At 43.5% G+C, this 17259-nt stretch overlaps 1 protein-coding gene across 1 annotated transcript in view; it reads left to right on the top strand.

The window, feature by feature from the left end:
- The window catches only part of LOC137621022 (bromodomain-containing protein 8-like), a 192191-nt gene extending 184504 nt beyond the window's left edge, over positions 1-7687 (top strand). Inside the window, exon 23 of the mRNA XM_068351461.1 lies at positions 7526-7687. The gene's annotated coding sequence lies outside the window, so the exon portion shown is untranslated. The remainder of the gene's footprint in view (positions 1-7525) is intronic.
- The last annotated feature ends 9572 nt before the right edge of the window (positions 7688-17259 follow it).

Genomic DNA, 17259 nt, shown 5'->3' with positions numbered 1-17259 from the left:
TATTCTCGGAAAGCTCGGTTTTATCTTCAGTTATCTTTAAAACTAAAAAATGTCTTAATTTTTTTCCATTCAGTAGACTTATGCTTCTAGTAATGACAATCTAGAAGTTAATTTGAAGAATCTATGGCTTGGGCACAACCTTTTCAGTCCATGTTCCTTTCAGTTTGATAACAACCCCCACTCCTAGATATGTCAGTAACTACTGTGTAGATTGTTCAGGGAATTGTTTCTTGGTGATCATGATTCTCATTCTCTTTGTGTCTTGTGTCGGGCTCAGTATTATGATTTGAATAACTGTTGTGAGGAGTGCCGAGGTCTCGCTGTTCTTCTTTAGGAAAAATACAGTACAATATCTTTCTAAGGTTGCCAATCAAATGAAAAGCTCCATGCTTTTAATTCATGAAGAAAATTTAGGAAAGTCAAGGCCAGTTGAAAATAGTGGGGATCATATTGATAGTGACATGCCATCATGAAATTCCAATATAGGCCTTTAATGAATCAGGTTTTGTTAGTGATGACCTCTAAAAGCATCTAAATTTAGTGGTGAAATCTTATAAAATCAGTAAGCCTCCACTTAAGGCAGAAATTCTGAACTTACCTACCTGCTATATTTCTAACCCTAATCCGACTTCTCAAGTTGGGTCTAGTGATAATATTGTTCCATTCAGTAGGCATTCTGATGTTGCACAGCTCATTACAGATTCGAGATCCTCTTATAGCCTTAAATTCTTTATTTACTTTAGACCTTTCTGCTGTAATATTCTTGGCACCCCACAACCCTAGCTACTCTTTTAGGCAACCAGATTGCTAGGCTGGAGACAGAGTTGCCAGCATGGATCCTGATATTCCTCCACTTGCTGAAATGAAAGCCCTAAAGTCACCTCATATTTAAAAGATATTTCTTATAAAGTCTGCAAAAGCTGATCGGTTGCACCATTTGTTCCGATGAGTTTACAGTACTGTACAAACTTTTCATCCTTTAAAATAGACAAATGTCTTCAGTGGAACTGGAACAGTCGTTGAATTTGTTAACAAAGTAGTTAACAACTGGTGGTGAGCACTGGAGAGTAGCCCTGCCCCCAACCTGTCAGAAGCTCTTCAATTTTGTTTTCAGTCACAAGTACGGAAGTATCATGGTGCTCCAAGCAAAAGTTTTGATCTCTTTCTTACAGAAAGTAAATGTTGTTTGATTCCGTTTGGTATGGGTATTAAGGAGATTCATTCTTGTAGGGGAAAGGGTGGATGTTGCAAATATTAGATAGCTAATCTGGATGTAGATCTACATTTTGACAGATTCTTGCAGAGGGCATAGTTGTTTGCAATCATTTCTGTGTGCCTAGTGTAGTTTGTGATCTTTGCAGTGATCTTTGGGGTCTGTCTTGCCCTTACCCAAGAAGACCCCAAAGAAGTCTTTCTTCTCTTCTGTTCTCTCATTGAGTGCATCTGCTACCGCCGCTTCTGGGCATATGCCCCTGGTTCAGTCCCCGGGGAGTATGCGTCAGGAGCAAGGAGCCTTTGGATCTACATCACCAGGCTTTTCAGATTCTGGTGGTGTATGGGGTTCCCCCCAGTAATTGTTGGTAGGAGGCTCTTCTCCAATTGCCTTGCAAATTGCTGAGGACGAGTTTGACCAAATGAAGGCGTATACTGAAGGATACAAAAACTGTCGGACAACTAAATATGTTGAAAGCATAAAATTTGCCCAGAAAATACGCAGGCGAGAATATATTACTGTTTATGTTGTGTTGGCATTTGCTACATACATGCATACATATACCAAGGCACTTCCCCCAATTTTGGGGTAGCCGACATCAAACAAATGAAACAGAAAAGGGGACCTCTCCTCTCTACGTTCCTCCCAGCCTGACAAGGGACTCAACAGAGTTTGGCTGGTACTGCTAGGGGTGCCACAGCCCACCCTCCCCCATTATCCACCACAGATAAAGCTTCATAGCACTGAATCCCCTAATGCTCCTACCTCCATGGTCATCCAAGGCATCAGAGGAAGCAGCAGGGCCTACCGGAACTGCATCACAATCGCTCGCCATTCATTCCTATTTCTAGCACGCTCTCTTGCCTCTCTCACATCTATCCTATCTCCCAGAGCTTCCTTCACTCCATCCATCCACCCAAACCTTGGCCCCCCTCTTGTACTTCTCCCATCAACTCTTGCATTCATCACCTTCTTTAGCAGACAGTCATTTTCCATTCTCTCAACATGGCCAAACCACCTCAACACATTTATATCCACATATAGCATATATATTTCTAGATTTGAAGGAATGGGCTCACCACTGCTTAAAATAACCCTGAAATATGATGATTATGACCTTATAATTAACTTATAAAAGTACAGTACATTATATTCATGATCACTAAAAAAAATTGAAGCCTGTATTTTTTTTTCCTGTGCATTTATATAATTAATTTTTTTATATTATACTTATGCTGAAAAATTTATGAATTGTCGGAGACGATAACTAAGTATGCCTGAAGAGTAAAATTTGGCCAAAAAGTCAGGAGACAAGAATATATTGTGCTAGCAATGTCTTACTCGTGTGTAGGCATTTGGTATATGTAGCATATATTTTTCTAAATTTGATGGGTGGTGCTCACCACTGCTTAGTAAATAACCCTGATATAAGAATATTTGGAGGATTGAAAGACGTGCACGTCTTTAGGGATATGGCTAACGGTATGTCTGATCATTTTTTGGTGGAAGGAAAATTAGTTGTAGCAAAAGAGTGGGGGAATAGAGTAGGTGGATGTAAAAGGGAGATAGTGAGGGTTGAAGAGCTAATAAAACCGGGGGTAAAAAGTAAATATCAGGAAAGGTTGAAAATGGCATATGACGAAGTGAAAGTAAGAGAAACTGGTAATTTAGAGGAGGAGTGGAAGTTAGTAAAAGAAAATTTTGTTGGGATTGCAAGTGATGTGTGTGGCAAGAAGTTTGTTGGAGGCAGCATGAGGAGGGGCAGTGAATGGTGGAATGAAGGAGTGAAGGTAAAAGTGGAAGAGAAAAAGAGGGCTTTTGAAGAATGGCTGCAGAGTAATAGTGTAGAGAAGTATAAAAGATATAGATAGAAAAATGTGGAAGTAAAGCGCAAGGTAAAGTGAGGCAAAGAGGGCAGCTGACCTGAGGTGGCGCCAGGGATTGAGTCATTCATATGAAGAGAATAAGAAGTAGTTTTGGAAAGAAGTGAAGAGAGTAAGGAAGGCTGGTTCAAGAATTGAAGAGACAGTGAAAGATGGAAATGGAAGGTTGTTAAAAGGAGAGGAGGCAAGGAAAAGGTGGGTGGAATATTTTGAAAGTTTACTGAATATTGAGAATAGGGAGGCAGATATAATTGCTGTTGCAGGTGCTGAGGTGCCGTTGATGGGAGATGAGAATGAGAGAGAGATTACAAGAGAGGATGTGAGGAGAGCACTAGATGAAACGAGAGTAGGAAATGCATCTGGTATGGATGGTGTGAGATCTGAGATGTTGAAGGAAGGGGTGTGACTGTACTTGAATGGTTGGTGAAATTGTTTAATATGTTTTTTGTGTTGTCAATGGTACCAGTAGATTGGGTTTGTGCGTGTATTGTACCACTATATAAGGGGAAGGGAGATGTGCATGAGTGTTGTAATTCAAGAGGTATTAGTTTGTTGAGTGTAGTTGGAAAAGTGTATGGTAGAGTACTGATTAATAGGATTAAGGATAAAACAGAGAATGCAATCTTAGAAGTACAGGGTGGTTTTAGAAGAGGTAGGGGTTTTATGAATCAGATTTTTACAGTTAGGCAGATATGAGAGAAATATTTAGCAAAAGGGAAGGTGGTGTATGTTGCGTTTATGGATCTGGAGAAAGCGTATGATAGAGTTGATAGGGAAGCAATGTGGAATGTAATGAGGTTATATGGAGTTGGTGGAAGGTTGTTGCAAGCAGTGAAAAGTTTCTAAAAAGGTAGTAAAGCATGTGTTAGAATAGGAAATGAAGTGAGTGATTGGTTTCCGGTGAGAGTGGGGCTGAGACAGGGATGTGTGATGTCGCCGTGGTTGTTTAACTTGTATGTTGATGGAGTGGTGAGAGACGTGAATATTTGAGTGCTTGGACGAGGATTGAAACTGGTAGACGAGAATGACCATGAATGGAAGGTAAATCAGTGTAGTTGTTTGCGGATGATACTGTACTGGTTGCAGATGAGGAAGAGAAGCTTGGTCGATTAGTGACAGAATTTAGAAGGGTGTGTGAGAGAAGGAAGTTGAGAGTTAATGTGGGTAAGAGTAAGGTTATGAGATGTACGGGAAGGGAAGGTGGTGCGAGGTTGAATGTCATGTTGAATAGAGAGTTACTTGAGGAGGTGGATCGGTTTAAGTACTTGGGGTCTGTTGTTGCAGCAAATGGTGGAGTGGAAGCAGATGTACGTCAGAGAGTGAATGAAGGATGTAAAGTGTTGGGGGCAGTTAAGGGAGTAGTAAAGAATACTGTAGAGGGTTGTGCATTAATGTAGAGAGAGTTCTGTATGAGAAAGTGATTGTACCAACTGTGATGTATGGATCGGAGTTGTGGGGAATGAAAGTGACGGAGAGACAGAAATTGAATGTGTTTGAGATGAAGTGTAAGGAGTATGGCTGGTGTATCTCGAGTAGATAGGGTTAGGAACGAAGTAGTGAGGGTGAGAACGGGTGTAAGAAATGAGTTAGCTGCTAGAGTGGATATGAATGTTGACAGACTTGTTTCAATCAAGATTCAAAGCATCTCTTGACCCTGCCTGAGAAATCCACATTCAGAGCTATGTATATTGGAAGCTTGTGGTTCTCTTTTTGTTGCAAACAGGTTTATTTGGAGATTCAGAACTACCTAGACTATCTAGAAAAGAGCTCTAATCCAGGGTCCAATCAGTGTGCGTATCTGTCTGTCTGAGTATAGAGCATTCACCACTACATAGAGAGATCCCGGCAGATATAACTGTGAGAGGAACACACTTATCTCTTGAAGAAATCTCATTATGGAAAGGGTCAGTGCATTGAGAATTCCCTAGTGGGGTCAACCCCCTTTTGAGGCAACAGATTTAGCTGGTTTTCTACGAAAATCTTTATATGAATGTTGGTTTTTAGCATTGAACCGTCTCTTATTAAAGAGACGGTTCAATGCTAAAAACCAGAAAGACTGCCATCAGTTCCAATAAGGTAGGACTAGAATTCCCTGGCAGGAGTTTAATCACTGACTTTTCTAGCTTTGTGAATATGCTGCTGTCAGTATCGAGGTTAAACAGAATTGCTTTGAACCTCGTACCCTCTCTCTCTCTCAAACCGAAACCATAGGTACTGTGAGGTCAGAAATAGGGAGCATTTTTCATCTTTTAGATCTATAGGACAGGTTCAAGCCCCTCGTTGTGGCAATTGGCAAACATGCAGGATGGTTGTTATTTCATGTATCGCAGCTGATATGCCTGTTGAGACAATACAGGTGGAGGGTCACTCCTCTCTCTTGGATGTTTTTCTTTGATACGCTAAATAGTCTGCCTTCGAATTTTAAGCAGCTCTGTTTTATCTATGATTACTTTTTTCAGTATCTTGCTAACAAAGGGGTGAGTTTCAGAGTTCTGGTGATGAAAACTTTTGCCGCAAGGGAGAATTTGACCATGCTCTGTGACCGCCGAGAAATTTTCTAGTATTCTCGAAAGTGATGGAGACGTCCTTCAACCTGAAGCCTCTCATTAATGAGGTCCTTTGCCTTTACGTAACTTACCAAACTCTGTTTCCATTGGACTGTCTCTGGAAGCCTCTCCTCGATTCATTAAGCAAGACTTGACTGATCAGTGATTGGGCCGCACGTACTGCAGTGGTGGTCGACTTGGATGATCCTATAGCTCACACTTCCAAAGAGGACATAACAGGCTCTGGGTTAAAGTTTTCCAGGCACTGAATTCTGCTGTCCCAAGATAGTTGTTAACTGAAGGAAATTGGTCACCCAAATTAATTGGTACTTATTTAAGCATCTCACGGTTTAGAGAGAAAGACTTGGAAACCATTCAGTTACCCCATAAAAAGGGCTACATTTATTGGACAAAGTAAAATCTTTCAGCTGGATAGACTGATGCCATTTCAACATATTGGACAAAACGGGATTGGTTTGGCCTGGCAGTCATTACAATCACAGAAGCATCTAGTAAACTGTGGTCTTAAAAGGAAAACCTCTGGACTGTGAAACTACCTCTGCTAGTATTCAAGGCAGACTTATCTGATATCAGGACAACCTCTTTCATGGCTAGTTGGGGACATGCCTTAAGAGACAGGTCCCTTAACTTCCATTGTGATTTGGGAAGGACTACTCTATAGTAAGAGAGGGTTTATAGTCCACTTTAGTAAACAAGGTGCAAGGTGGGACCCAGTTGAAAAATGGTCAGTTGTGTTTGATGGAAGAGAAGAGCATCTTCCCAGTTTTGATGGATTGATTAGGGGTTACCTGGTTGACATCTAAAGGTCTTTGACACTTTCCTAGGTTTGTTCCAAGGTAGCAAAACATTCAGGTGGAGTCAGAGCGAACAGGTAATCCAGAGGTGTGGTGCCTGCACCTCCAGGTGTCTCAAAATTTGTAAGCTAATGGTGGATATGTTCGCTACCAACTTGGTACGGTTCCGGGTGCAGAATTCTCTCTCTTTGATAGTGGATATAATACTAAAGGAGTGATTGAACCGGGTTGTTCATTTATTTCCCTCCCCCTGTTCCCTGAAATTTGGGATGAGTCAAGCCCACTGGTAGCAAAGGTTAAATTGTATATTATCGGAGTACTGTAGTAGATAACTTTATTTCTCACCATTATCAAAAATTAATCTTTCAAATGTGTTTACTAGCTACTGCATAGTGATAAAGCTAATTAGCTTTTAATATACATTGCAAAAAGAGAGGAATTATCTTAAGTGAATTGTTGGTCAAGACCATTTATGTTTTGAGTTGAAAAATTCTTAAGAGGAGTTAGGTTTTAAACAAATTCTTGTGGTACTGTACCCTGATGTGTTATGTGTTGTCACAGAAGTGTCTACTTAATTGTACTGAAGAACAGAGGTGGCTCAATGTGATGTTGGGAAACTAGTTCTAGAGATCTTAAATTTCTAGAAGTGGCATCATGACCAAAGGTAGTACCATGGTGAAAAATTACCATGCATAAATTAGGTAGATACCACCATCCCCCTCCTGCCTTCCTATAGTAGCCTGGTACTATAAGTAGCTCTAATGGATACGAATAATTAACTTGATGAGGGGAGTCATATTCTTAGCCAGGGCACAAGTTCAGTACAGGAGCAGCATTAGGTGATACCACACCTTGGAAGGTGTAATTTCAGTAATTTTAAAATAGGAAATTGAATCTTTTCCTTTATACCTTCATACCAGGAACAGCAAATGAATTGATAAGTATGGTAATAATTTCATTTAAATACATTTTGAATACCATGGAAAAGTTTTAAAAATTACTCAAAAGACAACTACTGTATTACTGGAGTTTTCCATACTAACCATAAATTTTCTTTCAATTTTCCAGGTTCCTGAAAACAAGCTCAAGAAACTGCAGTCAAATTGGAAATTATTGTGATTTATGATATAGCATGCTGAAGAAAGTTTCTATTCGTTATCCTACACAATTATGCTATTAACATCGAGAGAAATAGTGTGACTTTAGGTTAATAATTTCTTATGAACCACATTCAGTCTTTGTCATTTTCATCATTCCTTCATTTTTTAATAGTTGATACTTAATACTATATAGCCTATAACTTTAATGAAAGCAATTCCAGTATTTACTATTTAAGCAAAGTAATATTTATTAACTATAATAGAATGCGATAAAAATTATTTGTTTTTAAATCTTTTAGTTATGTCAAATTATATATTAAATCTTTTAGTTATGTCAAATTATATATTAAATCTTTTAGTTATGTCAAATTATATAAACACCATTCAAATTTCTTTACTAAGATTCCATTACCCTCAGTGGGTTAAACTTATTTCAATTTGCTACAGAATTGTTGAGACGTCATTCCTCTCCTAGTATGCCACAAGAGGTTTGTTTCTTTGATGTAATTGTAAATCATTTTTAATAACCAAGCTACACCTCTATTACAGTATGCTATAAGCCTAAGGGCTCCAGCAGGTAAAATAGCCCAGTGAGGAAAGGAAATAAGGAAATGGATAGAATCTTATGCCTTCGTGTACCCTCAAGCAAGAGGACTCTTAAGCCAAAACAGTGGAAGACCATGGTACAGATGTTATGGCACTACCCAAGATTAGAAAACAATAGTTTAATGGTGCACTAGTTAACCCTTTGTGTTTAGAACTTTTTGGTCATCTTGTAGTGTTGTCAGGTGTATGAGGAAAGAGAAGAATGTGTAAAGAAAAGGCCAGTCTATTTGGTGTATGTGTAGGCAAAGGAAAAATGAGCTGTTACCAGAGATGGCTCCAATGCAGTATAACCTTGCCAGTCAAAGGACCCAATAACTTGATTAGCGGTAGAATCCCAACTTCATTGACTGCAATGTTTATATTTTTAAATATTTAACTTAGCCGGTGAATATATAATAGCTGCAACTCTGCGGCTCGACAGAAAACACACTCAAAAAACTCGCGAGCGATCGCTATGAAGGTTGCGGGTGTGCCCACCAGCGCCAACTGTCGGCCAGATACCACTCTTGTATGTAAACAAAACCTTCAATTCTTCTCTGTCGACGTTGACGACAAGACGTATTCATACTCGCTGTAGAACCTGGAGTTTTCTTAACATATTTGGTGAAGTACTTCATTTTGGTTTGAGCTTTCGCAATACAGGTGTTTTATCTTCAACTTAAATCTTGAACTCGTTTTTGGATAGATTTAATTTTTGATGACTTTGGATTGTTTTTTGGACTTTCCTTGACTTTTAAATGGCCGACCCTTCCCTCAGTACGGAAGTGTGTTTAGGCTTTTAGCAATTATCTTATCACGTTATAAATTAATTATAGATTTTCCTCTATATACTTTATATCTCAACCGCCTTTATTAGGCCTCTTCGATTAGCTTTCCATTTATAATAAACATCAAAATAAATTTTAATGATTTGTTTATATGCGACCTTTCCTGAGAGTAGGCGGTCCTAACTTGGAAACCGAAGTTAAACAACGTTGAGCCCTTTCAATCGTAAATAGCTTTTAAAGAGCTCATGATTTAAAACTTATTAAATGAATATTTTTTAATAGATATTTTATGAAAGATTTTCTTTGAATAGTCTTCGTACTGTTTCAAAGATGAACTAACGTTTAGTTTATTTATGCTACGCAGTTTGCGCTCTATCGTTACGATAGAGAGAGAGAGAGTATCACGGTTTCACTTTGCAGAAAGAGTAAATCGATTCTGACGTTTTGTTCATTCTTCTTTCAAAGCTTAAATGTTTTAAATTCTATTTTAAAGGAACTTTTTAATTGAAAAACCTTTCAGTTTTTTCCTTTGGTCAAATAACCTGTTTTTTGACGAAACGTAAGTGGGCTCTTCTCTTAGGTGCGAAATCAAGAGAGAGAGAGAGAGAGAGAGATAGAGACGGACGGAGAGAAAGGAGAGAAAACGTTCCGATCTTTATCTCGTCCCAAGCGGGTAACGTTGTTCTCGCGTTACTCTCGTCCCTAGTCTCTGTAATGGGGAGAAAGGATAAAACGTTTTTAGTTTTTTATTCTCGTCCCAAGGCAATGTACGGTGAGAGATTGAAAACGTAGTTTTGAATGAACTAGTGTTTAGTCTCTTCCCCAGCCACTGATTTTTTTATCTTAAAATATGTTTACTGTTTTTTGCTGGTATTAATGTGCTTACATTATACGACTGATTTCGCAATTACAACCTTTTGATGAGGGTAGAATTGCGTGCTTCAGGTAGAAATCAGTTTTATTCATACCTAATGTGAATTGTTAAAAAATTCGATTTCAGTGAAATAAGTGCAAAACAGAAAATCGTAGTGATAAAGTGATATTGCGCAAAGTGTTATCAGTGTTACGACCGAGGGTTCGTCTGTTCGTGCCTGTCGTTCGCCTAGTCCGGGACCTCTTGCAAGCTCCCAAGCCCAGGGGAGAAGTAATGTCGTACGACTTATGGGTTCGAGAGGCCTTGATCAGCGAATAGACGTTCCCTCTATGGTATCGGGTGTATCTTACCAAGATCACCCCTACCATAAGGCGAGAGAGACGATTTTCTCCTCGTCATCCGAAGGCTTTTCGCATAAGAAACCGTGGAACAAGGTTTCGAGGCCCTTTAAGCGAAAGTCAGTCCTTTCAGGACAGGTCCAGCGTCCTGGTTTTAACCATTAGGACAGCTCTGACCATATGCAGTCATCGGAAGACTGCTCGCCGCCTAACAAAAGCGTAACACAGACTCCGAGAGTCTTTTTGTAGGCAAGGTTTTGCGGTCACAGACGTTACCCTCGTCTCTTACCGCAACCATTCCCGTTGATCCTAAATGGGTTGTACGGCAAGACATGCAGAATAAGCTTGCCTCCCTTATGGAAGACTATTCTGCCGATAAGTCCGTTGAGCCTAGCCGTTTATCTCATCGAGATCCTGGCCTTCAGCCACCCTAACGTTCCTTTGTGCGTCCTGTTGACGTTGGCGTAGCCAAGTCACGTCAGTCAGGTTGTTTAGAACCACACTCGATGCGGTCTCGTGTGGATTTTCAGCCACATTTGGACGTTAGGCCACTTGCTGATGCTCCTGTTGACGTTCAGGACGTTCGCTAACAATCGGAGTTGACTTGTTTTGACGCTGAGCGTCAACCTCCGCATTCTAGAGTTGTTTTGACTGCTCAGTCTAGGCGGTCAAAGCAGTCTCGAGTGGACGCTGTGCGTCCTCACGCACCTGTTGTTGTTGACAGTTCACAGACTGTCAAGCAGTTACATGACGTTGCGTCCTGGTCTCACGCACCTGTTGTTGTTGACAGTTCACAGACTGTCAAGCAGTTACATGACGTTGCGTCCTGGTCCGCTACTAATGCACCAGTGCGTGTGGACTCTGCTTGTAAAGCATTGCCACCACGGTAGGTCTCTCCCTTGCCTGAGACTCGGCTATTATCGGACAAGGTTCCTTCAGATGAGGAAGTTGCTGTTCCCCCTCCTACTGATATTCCCTTGAGGACTCTTTCAGATGGAGAGGAGCCTAAAGCTGCTTAGCCCTCTATGGACTTTAAATAAATCATGCTGATTTTTAAGGATCTTTGTCCGGATCTTTTTGTAACTGCTGCTCCTCGTTCGCCTAAACGTCAGAGCTTACACTAGGCCTAGCTACTTCAGAGCCGTTGTTTTATAAGCTAGTGCTCTCTCGCTCTTCTAAGAGAGCTTTACGTTTGCTAGGCGACTGGTTTATCACCAGGAGGAGTTTGGGGGAGACAGCCTTTGCTTTCCCTTCTTTTAAACTGGCTTATAGAGCGAGAGTCTGATATGACACGAGAGAAGTTCTCGGCTTGGGAGTTCCTGCCTCTGCCCAGATAGACTTCTCAAACCTCATAGACTCTCCCTGGCACCTGGCCATGAGACGCTCCAAGATTTTACAGGTCGACTTCACAGCTATTTTCGAGCCTTTGAAGTTTTGCTGTACAATTATGTCATGCATAAACAAGGCTTTCAGGGATGGCTCCAATGATCTGACAGCCACGTTCTCTGCAGGAACAAGTCCCTCAGGGATGGCTCCATGATTTGGCAGCCATGTTCACTGCAGGAGTACGTAAGAGGCAAGTGCGCTCAATGTGTTCATTGTCAAGACAAACTTCACGATGAGGTCTACCAGGCTGTCTTGACAGCATTTATGGAAGGCAACTGGATGGTCTCTCTCGACCTTCAGGAGGCATACTTCCACATTCCTATACACCCGGATTCCCAACCGTTTCTGAGGTTTGTTTACAGGAATGTGGGGTACCAGTTTCGAGCCCTGTGCTTTGGCCTCAGTCCTGCGCCTCTCGTGTTTACGAGGCTCATGAGGAATGTGGCAAAATCCCTCCATCTATCGGGGATCCGAGCCTCCCAGTACTTGGACGACTGGCTTCTCAGAGCATCGTCCAGTCTTCACTGTCTGCAGGATCCACATTGGACGTTGAGTCTGGCCAAGGAGTTGGGACTTTTGGTCAACCTAAAAGTCCCAACTGATCCCATCCCAGATTATTCTATATTTGGGAATGGAGATTCGCAGTCAAGCCCTGCTCGAAGTCCAACTAATGCTGAAACGAAACGTTTATTCAGTCAGGAGTTGGAACAGTCTCGTAGGGACTCTCTCATCCCTGGAGCAGTTTGTCTCACTAGGGAGACTACACCTTCTGCCTCTCCGGTTCCATCTAGCCTTTCACTGGAACTAGGACAAGACATTAGAGACGGTATCATTCCCAGTCTCCGAACCAGTAAAGGCATGCCTGAAATGGTGGGACAGCAATATCAGTCTGAGAGAGGGACTATCCCTAGCAGTCAAGAACCCAAACCACGTGTTGTCCTCAGACGCGTCGGATTTGGGTTGGGGTGCGACCCTGGATGGTCGGGAATGCTCGGGTCTGTGGACCTCAAGTCAGAAGAGCATGCACATCAACGGCAAGGAGCTATTAGCAGTCCACTTGGCCTTGATGATATTAGAAGGCTTCTTCGAAACTTAGTGGTAGAGGCAACTCAGACAACACCACAACTTTGGCGTACATCTCCAAGCAAGGAGGCACACACTCCTTCACGCTGCTCGAGATCGCAAGGGACCTTCTCTTATGGTCAAGAATTCGAGGCATCTCCCTGTTGACGAGATTCATCCAGGGGGACTTGAACGTCTTGGCAGACTGTCTCAGTCGGAGGGGTCAGGTGATACCCCACGGAATGGACCCTCCACAATGACGTGGGCAAGAGTCTTTGGGCTACTTGGGATCAACCCACCATAGACCTCTTTGCCTCCTCTTTGACCAAAAGGTTTCCAATCTATTGCTCTCCAGTCCTAGATACAGAAGCAATCTACATAGACGCGTTTCTACTGGATTGGTCTTTTCTGGACTTATATGCATTCCCACCATTCAAGATAGTCAACAAGGTACTGCAGAAGTTCGCCTCTCACGAAGGGACAAGGTTGACGTTGGTTGCTACCCTCTGGCCCGCGAGAGAGTGGTGCACCGAGGTACTTCAATGGCTGGTAGACTTTCCAAGAAGTCTTCCTCTAACGGTAGATCTGTTACGTCAGCCCCACGTAAAGAATGTCCATCAAAGCCTCCCCGCTCTTCGTCTGACTTCCTTCAGACTATCGAAAGACTCTCAAGAGCTAGAGGCTTTTCGAAGGAGGCAGCCAGTGCGATTACAAGAGCTAGGAGAGCTTCTACCATTAGAGTATACCAGTCGAAGTGGGAAGTCTTTCAAGACTGGTGCAAGTCGGCATCTGTGTCCTCGTCCAGTACCTCTGTAGCCCAAATCGCAGATTTTCTTTTACATCTGAGAAAGGTTCACTCCCTTTCAGCTCCCACGATTAAGGGCTACAGGAGCATGTTGGCTTCGGTCTTTCGACATAGAGGCTTAGATCTTTCCAACAATAAAGATCTCCAAGATCTCCTTAAGTCTTTCGAGACCTCTAAGGAACGTCGTTTGGCAACTCCTGGATGGAACTTAGACGTGGTCCTAAGGTTCCTCATGTCAGACAGGTTTGAGCCATTACATTCAGCCTCCCTGAAGGATCTCACCCTCAAGACACTTTTCCTAGTGTGCTTGGCTTCGGCTAAAAGGGTCAATGAACTTCATGCCTTCAGTAAGAAAATCGGCTTTTCTACAGAAAAAAGCCACTTGTTCACTTCAACTTGGTTTCCTGGCCAAAAATGAACTGCCTTCTCGTCCTTGGCCTAAATCTTTTGATATTCCTTGCTTATCAGAGATCGTAGGCAACGAACTGGAAAGAGTATTATGTCCTGTTAGAGCTCTTAAGTTCGATTTAGCTCGTACTAAGTCATTACGAGGGAAATCTGAGGCATTATGGTGCTCAGTTAAGAAACCTTCATTGCCTATGTCAAAGAATGCTTTGTCATATTTTATCAGATTTTTTTTTAATACGAGAAGCTCATTCTCACTTGAATGAGAAAGACCGATGTTTGCTTAAGGTTAAGACGCACGAAGTTAGAGATATAGCAACCTCCGTGGCCTTCAAGCAAAATAAATCTCTGCAAAGTATTATGGACGCGACTTTTTGGATAAGTAAGTCAGTGTTCGCGTCATTTTACTTAAAAGATGTCCAGACTCTTTACGAGGACTGCTACACACTGGGTCCATTCGTTGCAGCGAGTTCAGTAGTGGGTGAGGGTTCTACCACTACACTTCCCTAATTCCAATATCCTTTTAATCTGTCTCTTGAAATGTTTTTAATATTGTTTTATGGGTTGTTCGGAAGGCTAAGAAGCCTTTCGCATCCTGGTTGATTTGGCGGGTGGTCAAAGTCATTTCTTGAGAGCGCCCAGATTAGGGGTTTGATGAGGTCTTGTTGTATGGGTTGCAACCCTTGATACTTCAGCTCCTGGGAGTCTTTCAGCATCCTAAGAGGATCGCTGGGCTCCGTGAGGAAGACAGACTTAAAAGGCAGAGTAATCGTCTAAGTCAACTTCCTTACCAGGTACCTATATATTTTGGTTTTGTTATATTGATAACTGTCAAAATGAAAAAACTCTTAGCTTATACGCTGTAAACATAATTAACTCTGGTCTCTAACCACCTCCTTGGGTGTGAATCAGCTATTATATATTCACCGGCTAAGTTAAATATTTAAAAATGATATTTTAATTATAAAATAAATTTTTGAATATACTTACCCGGTGAATATATAAATTAAATGACCCTCCCTTCCTCCCCAATAGAGACGCAGCGGGACGAGAAGAATTGAAGGTTTTGTTTACATACAAGAGTGGTATCTGGCCGACAGTTGGCGCTGGTGGGCACACCCGCAACCTTCATAGCGATCGCTCGCGAGTTTTTTTAGTGTGTTTTCTGTCGAGCCGCAGAGTTGCAGCTATTATATATTCACCGGGTAAGTATATTCAAAAATTTATTTTATAATTAAAATATCATATTACAGTGGTACCTCAGTTTACGAGTTTAATCCATTCAGGCCCCAAAACAATTTTTCCTATAAAAAATAAAGGGAGTTTACTCAATACTTTCCTCATATCCCCATAAGTAAACATGCTCTAATTTTAAAAGCTTTGTAGTATTATTCAGAGCAAATTACAACCCCTATCAGAAATTAATAATTCACAATAAATTATTTATGTTCCGTAACCAAAATACAAACCACGCTATTTACATTGGGTTTACTTTCGGCTCAGCTGAAATTGACGAGCTAATAGAATTTTAACGAGGGTTAACTACCCCTGCGCTAGTTAACAAGGGGGTAGGAGAAGGGGTAGCTTGCTACCCCTCCCCCCCCACACACCGGTGAGTTGTCTCACTTCATTTTTGGCTCGGACGATGTGCAGACGTGTCTGTCTATTGTCCTCGCTATTGACAGCCTTAATCTTTTCTTTTGCTTTTCCTCAGCTGTGTGCTTGGAAGTTGGCCTCGCCCTTTTTATTTTCATCATGCGCAAGTGCCCTGGACTCGCCGGCCGCCCCTGCGGTACCTTCATGTCGGCGGTCGAAACTGATCCCCACACCCTTTGCCCGCAGTGTCGAGGCCAACGGTGTGACAAGGAAGTAACGTACAGTGAGTGCAGGTTGTGGTCTACCTCCCAGTGGGAGAGGTTTGCCCGCCGGCGTAAGAAGAAGTCCAAGAGAGACCTTTCTCCTTCAAGGGTTGCCTTGAAGGAGGAAGGCTCCAGGGACTCTTCTTCCGCCGCCCAAACCTCCTCCGAAGCTCCCACTCGGCCGCCAAGTGGTAGCGTAGACCCTTGTTCTGTTTCCCAATCTCGGGGTGCGGGAGAGGGCGTCACCTCCCATAATCCTTCCTCCCCCGGGAGAGGATTTTGATTCTAACGTTGATGACCATAACTCTGTCTCTAATGATGATCTCTTTCAGCTTTGGACTTCCTTGGGGCTTAAGGGCTTGCCCTCCAAGGAAGCCCTGTTTGACCTTATCCAGTTGGGGGCCGCTGTCAAGCAGTCGCCGGTGATAGCAGAGGTAGACCCTCTGTCTATTGTCGATGTTGTGGTGGCAGAGGCTTCCGACGGGTCTGGTCAAACCTCTGCTGTTCCTGATGTTGCGGACGTTGCTGAAGGCTCTCCTCCCCCTTCCGAACATCCTTCGAAGGGGAAAGTGGGTCCCACGGTCTCTCCGGCAGGTACGTCTCCCCCTCGGGGGAACGCACTGACTGAGACTCCTCTAAGGAGGACCGACGATCCTGATGACCTCCCTCGTGGCCGCCTTCGCCGTATGGCTCGTCGTCCTCTTCGTCGCAGGGGCCTCCCGTCTCCCTATAAGGGAGTCAAGAGGCGCCTCTTCGAGTCTTCGCCGCCTCCGTCCTCTGATGAGGATTCTCCTCGTCGGGAGCAGACTGTAGCAGCCATGTCCTTGGACCTCCGATCTCCTACGCCTACCAGACCTTCCACCTCCGGCGCAGATGTGCAGCAGGCTTCTGACCTCGTCAGCCGACGGGCATCGGTCCCTTCGGGGCAAAGGGATGTCTCCCACGGTGTGGGGGGCTTCCCTTGCGCGCCCTCCTGCGCGTTCACGCATAGTAGCACGTAAGCGCTCTCCAGCTTTGCAGTCTCCTGACTCACCTCGCCAGCGCGCTCCTGCTCGCCAGCGCTCTCCTGTGCGCCAGCGCTCTCCTGATCGTCAGCGCCCTTCTGCTCGCCAGCGCTCTCCTGTCGACAGTCGAGGACCTCCTGTTCCTGTTGTGCGCCCAGCGCGTCAGCGGTCTCCTGAGCGTACAAGATCGCACCTGCGCATCCTGTTCCTGATACGCACCAACGCTCGCCCACACGCCCTGCGCGCCAACGCTCGCCCACGCGCCTTAGATCTCCGGATCTGGACGTGGGCAAGGACCTGACTCCTCCTCGCCCATGCGTTCCTGCTCGTCCTCCTTCATCTGCACAGCAGCGCGCACAGTCTCCTGCGCGCACTTCTAGAGGCGCGCACACGCGCCTTCTCATCCTGAGCCCATTCGCGAGCATTCGCCTTTGCGCGTCGCGCCTCCTGATCCTGCGCAGCAGTCTACGCGTCGACATCCTACGCGCCAACGATTTCCTGCGCGTCAGCGATCTCCAGCGCGTCAGCGTTCTCCAGAGCTTCGGCGATCTCCTGAGCGCCCGCGCGATCTTTCGCCTGCGCGCAAGCGCTCTCCT

This window comes from Palaemon carinicauda, chromosome 27 (genome assembly GCF_036898095.1).
Source record: "Palaemon carinicauda isolate YSFRI2023 chromosome 27, ASM3689809v2, whole genome shotgun sequence".
Taxonomy (NCBI): Eukaryota; Metazoa; Arthropoda; class Malacostraca; order Decapoda; family Palaemonidae; genus Palaemon; species Palaemon carinicauda.
This window is presented reverse-complemented; position numbering and strand designations above follow the sequence as displayed.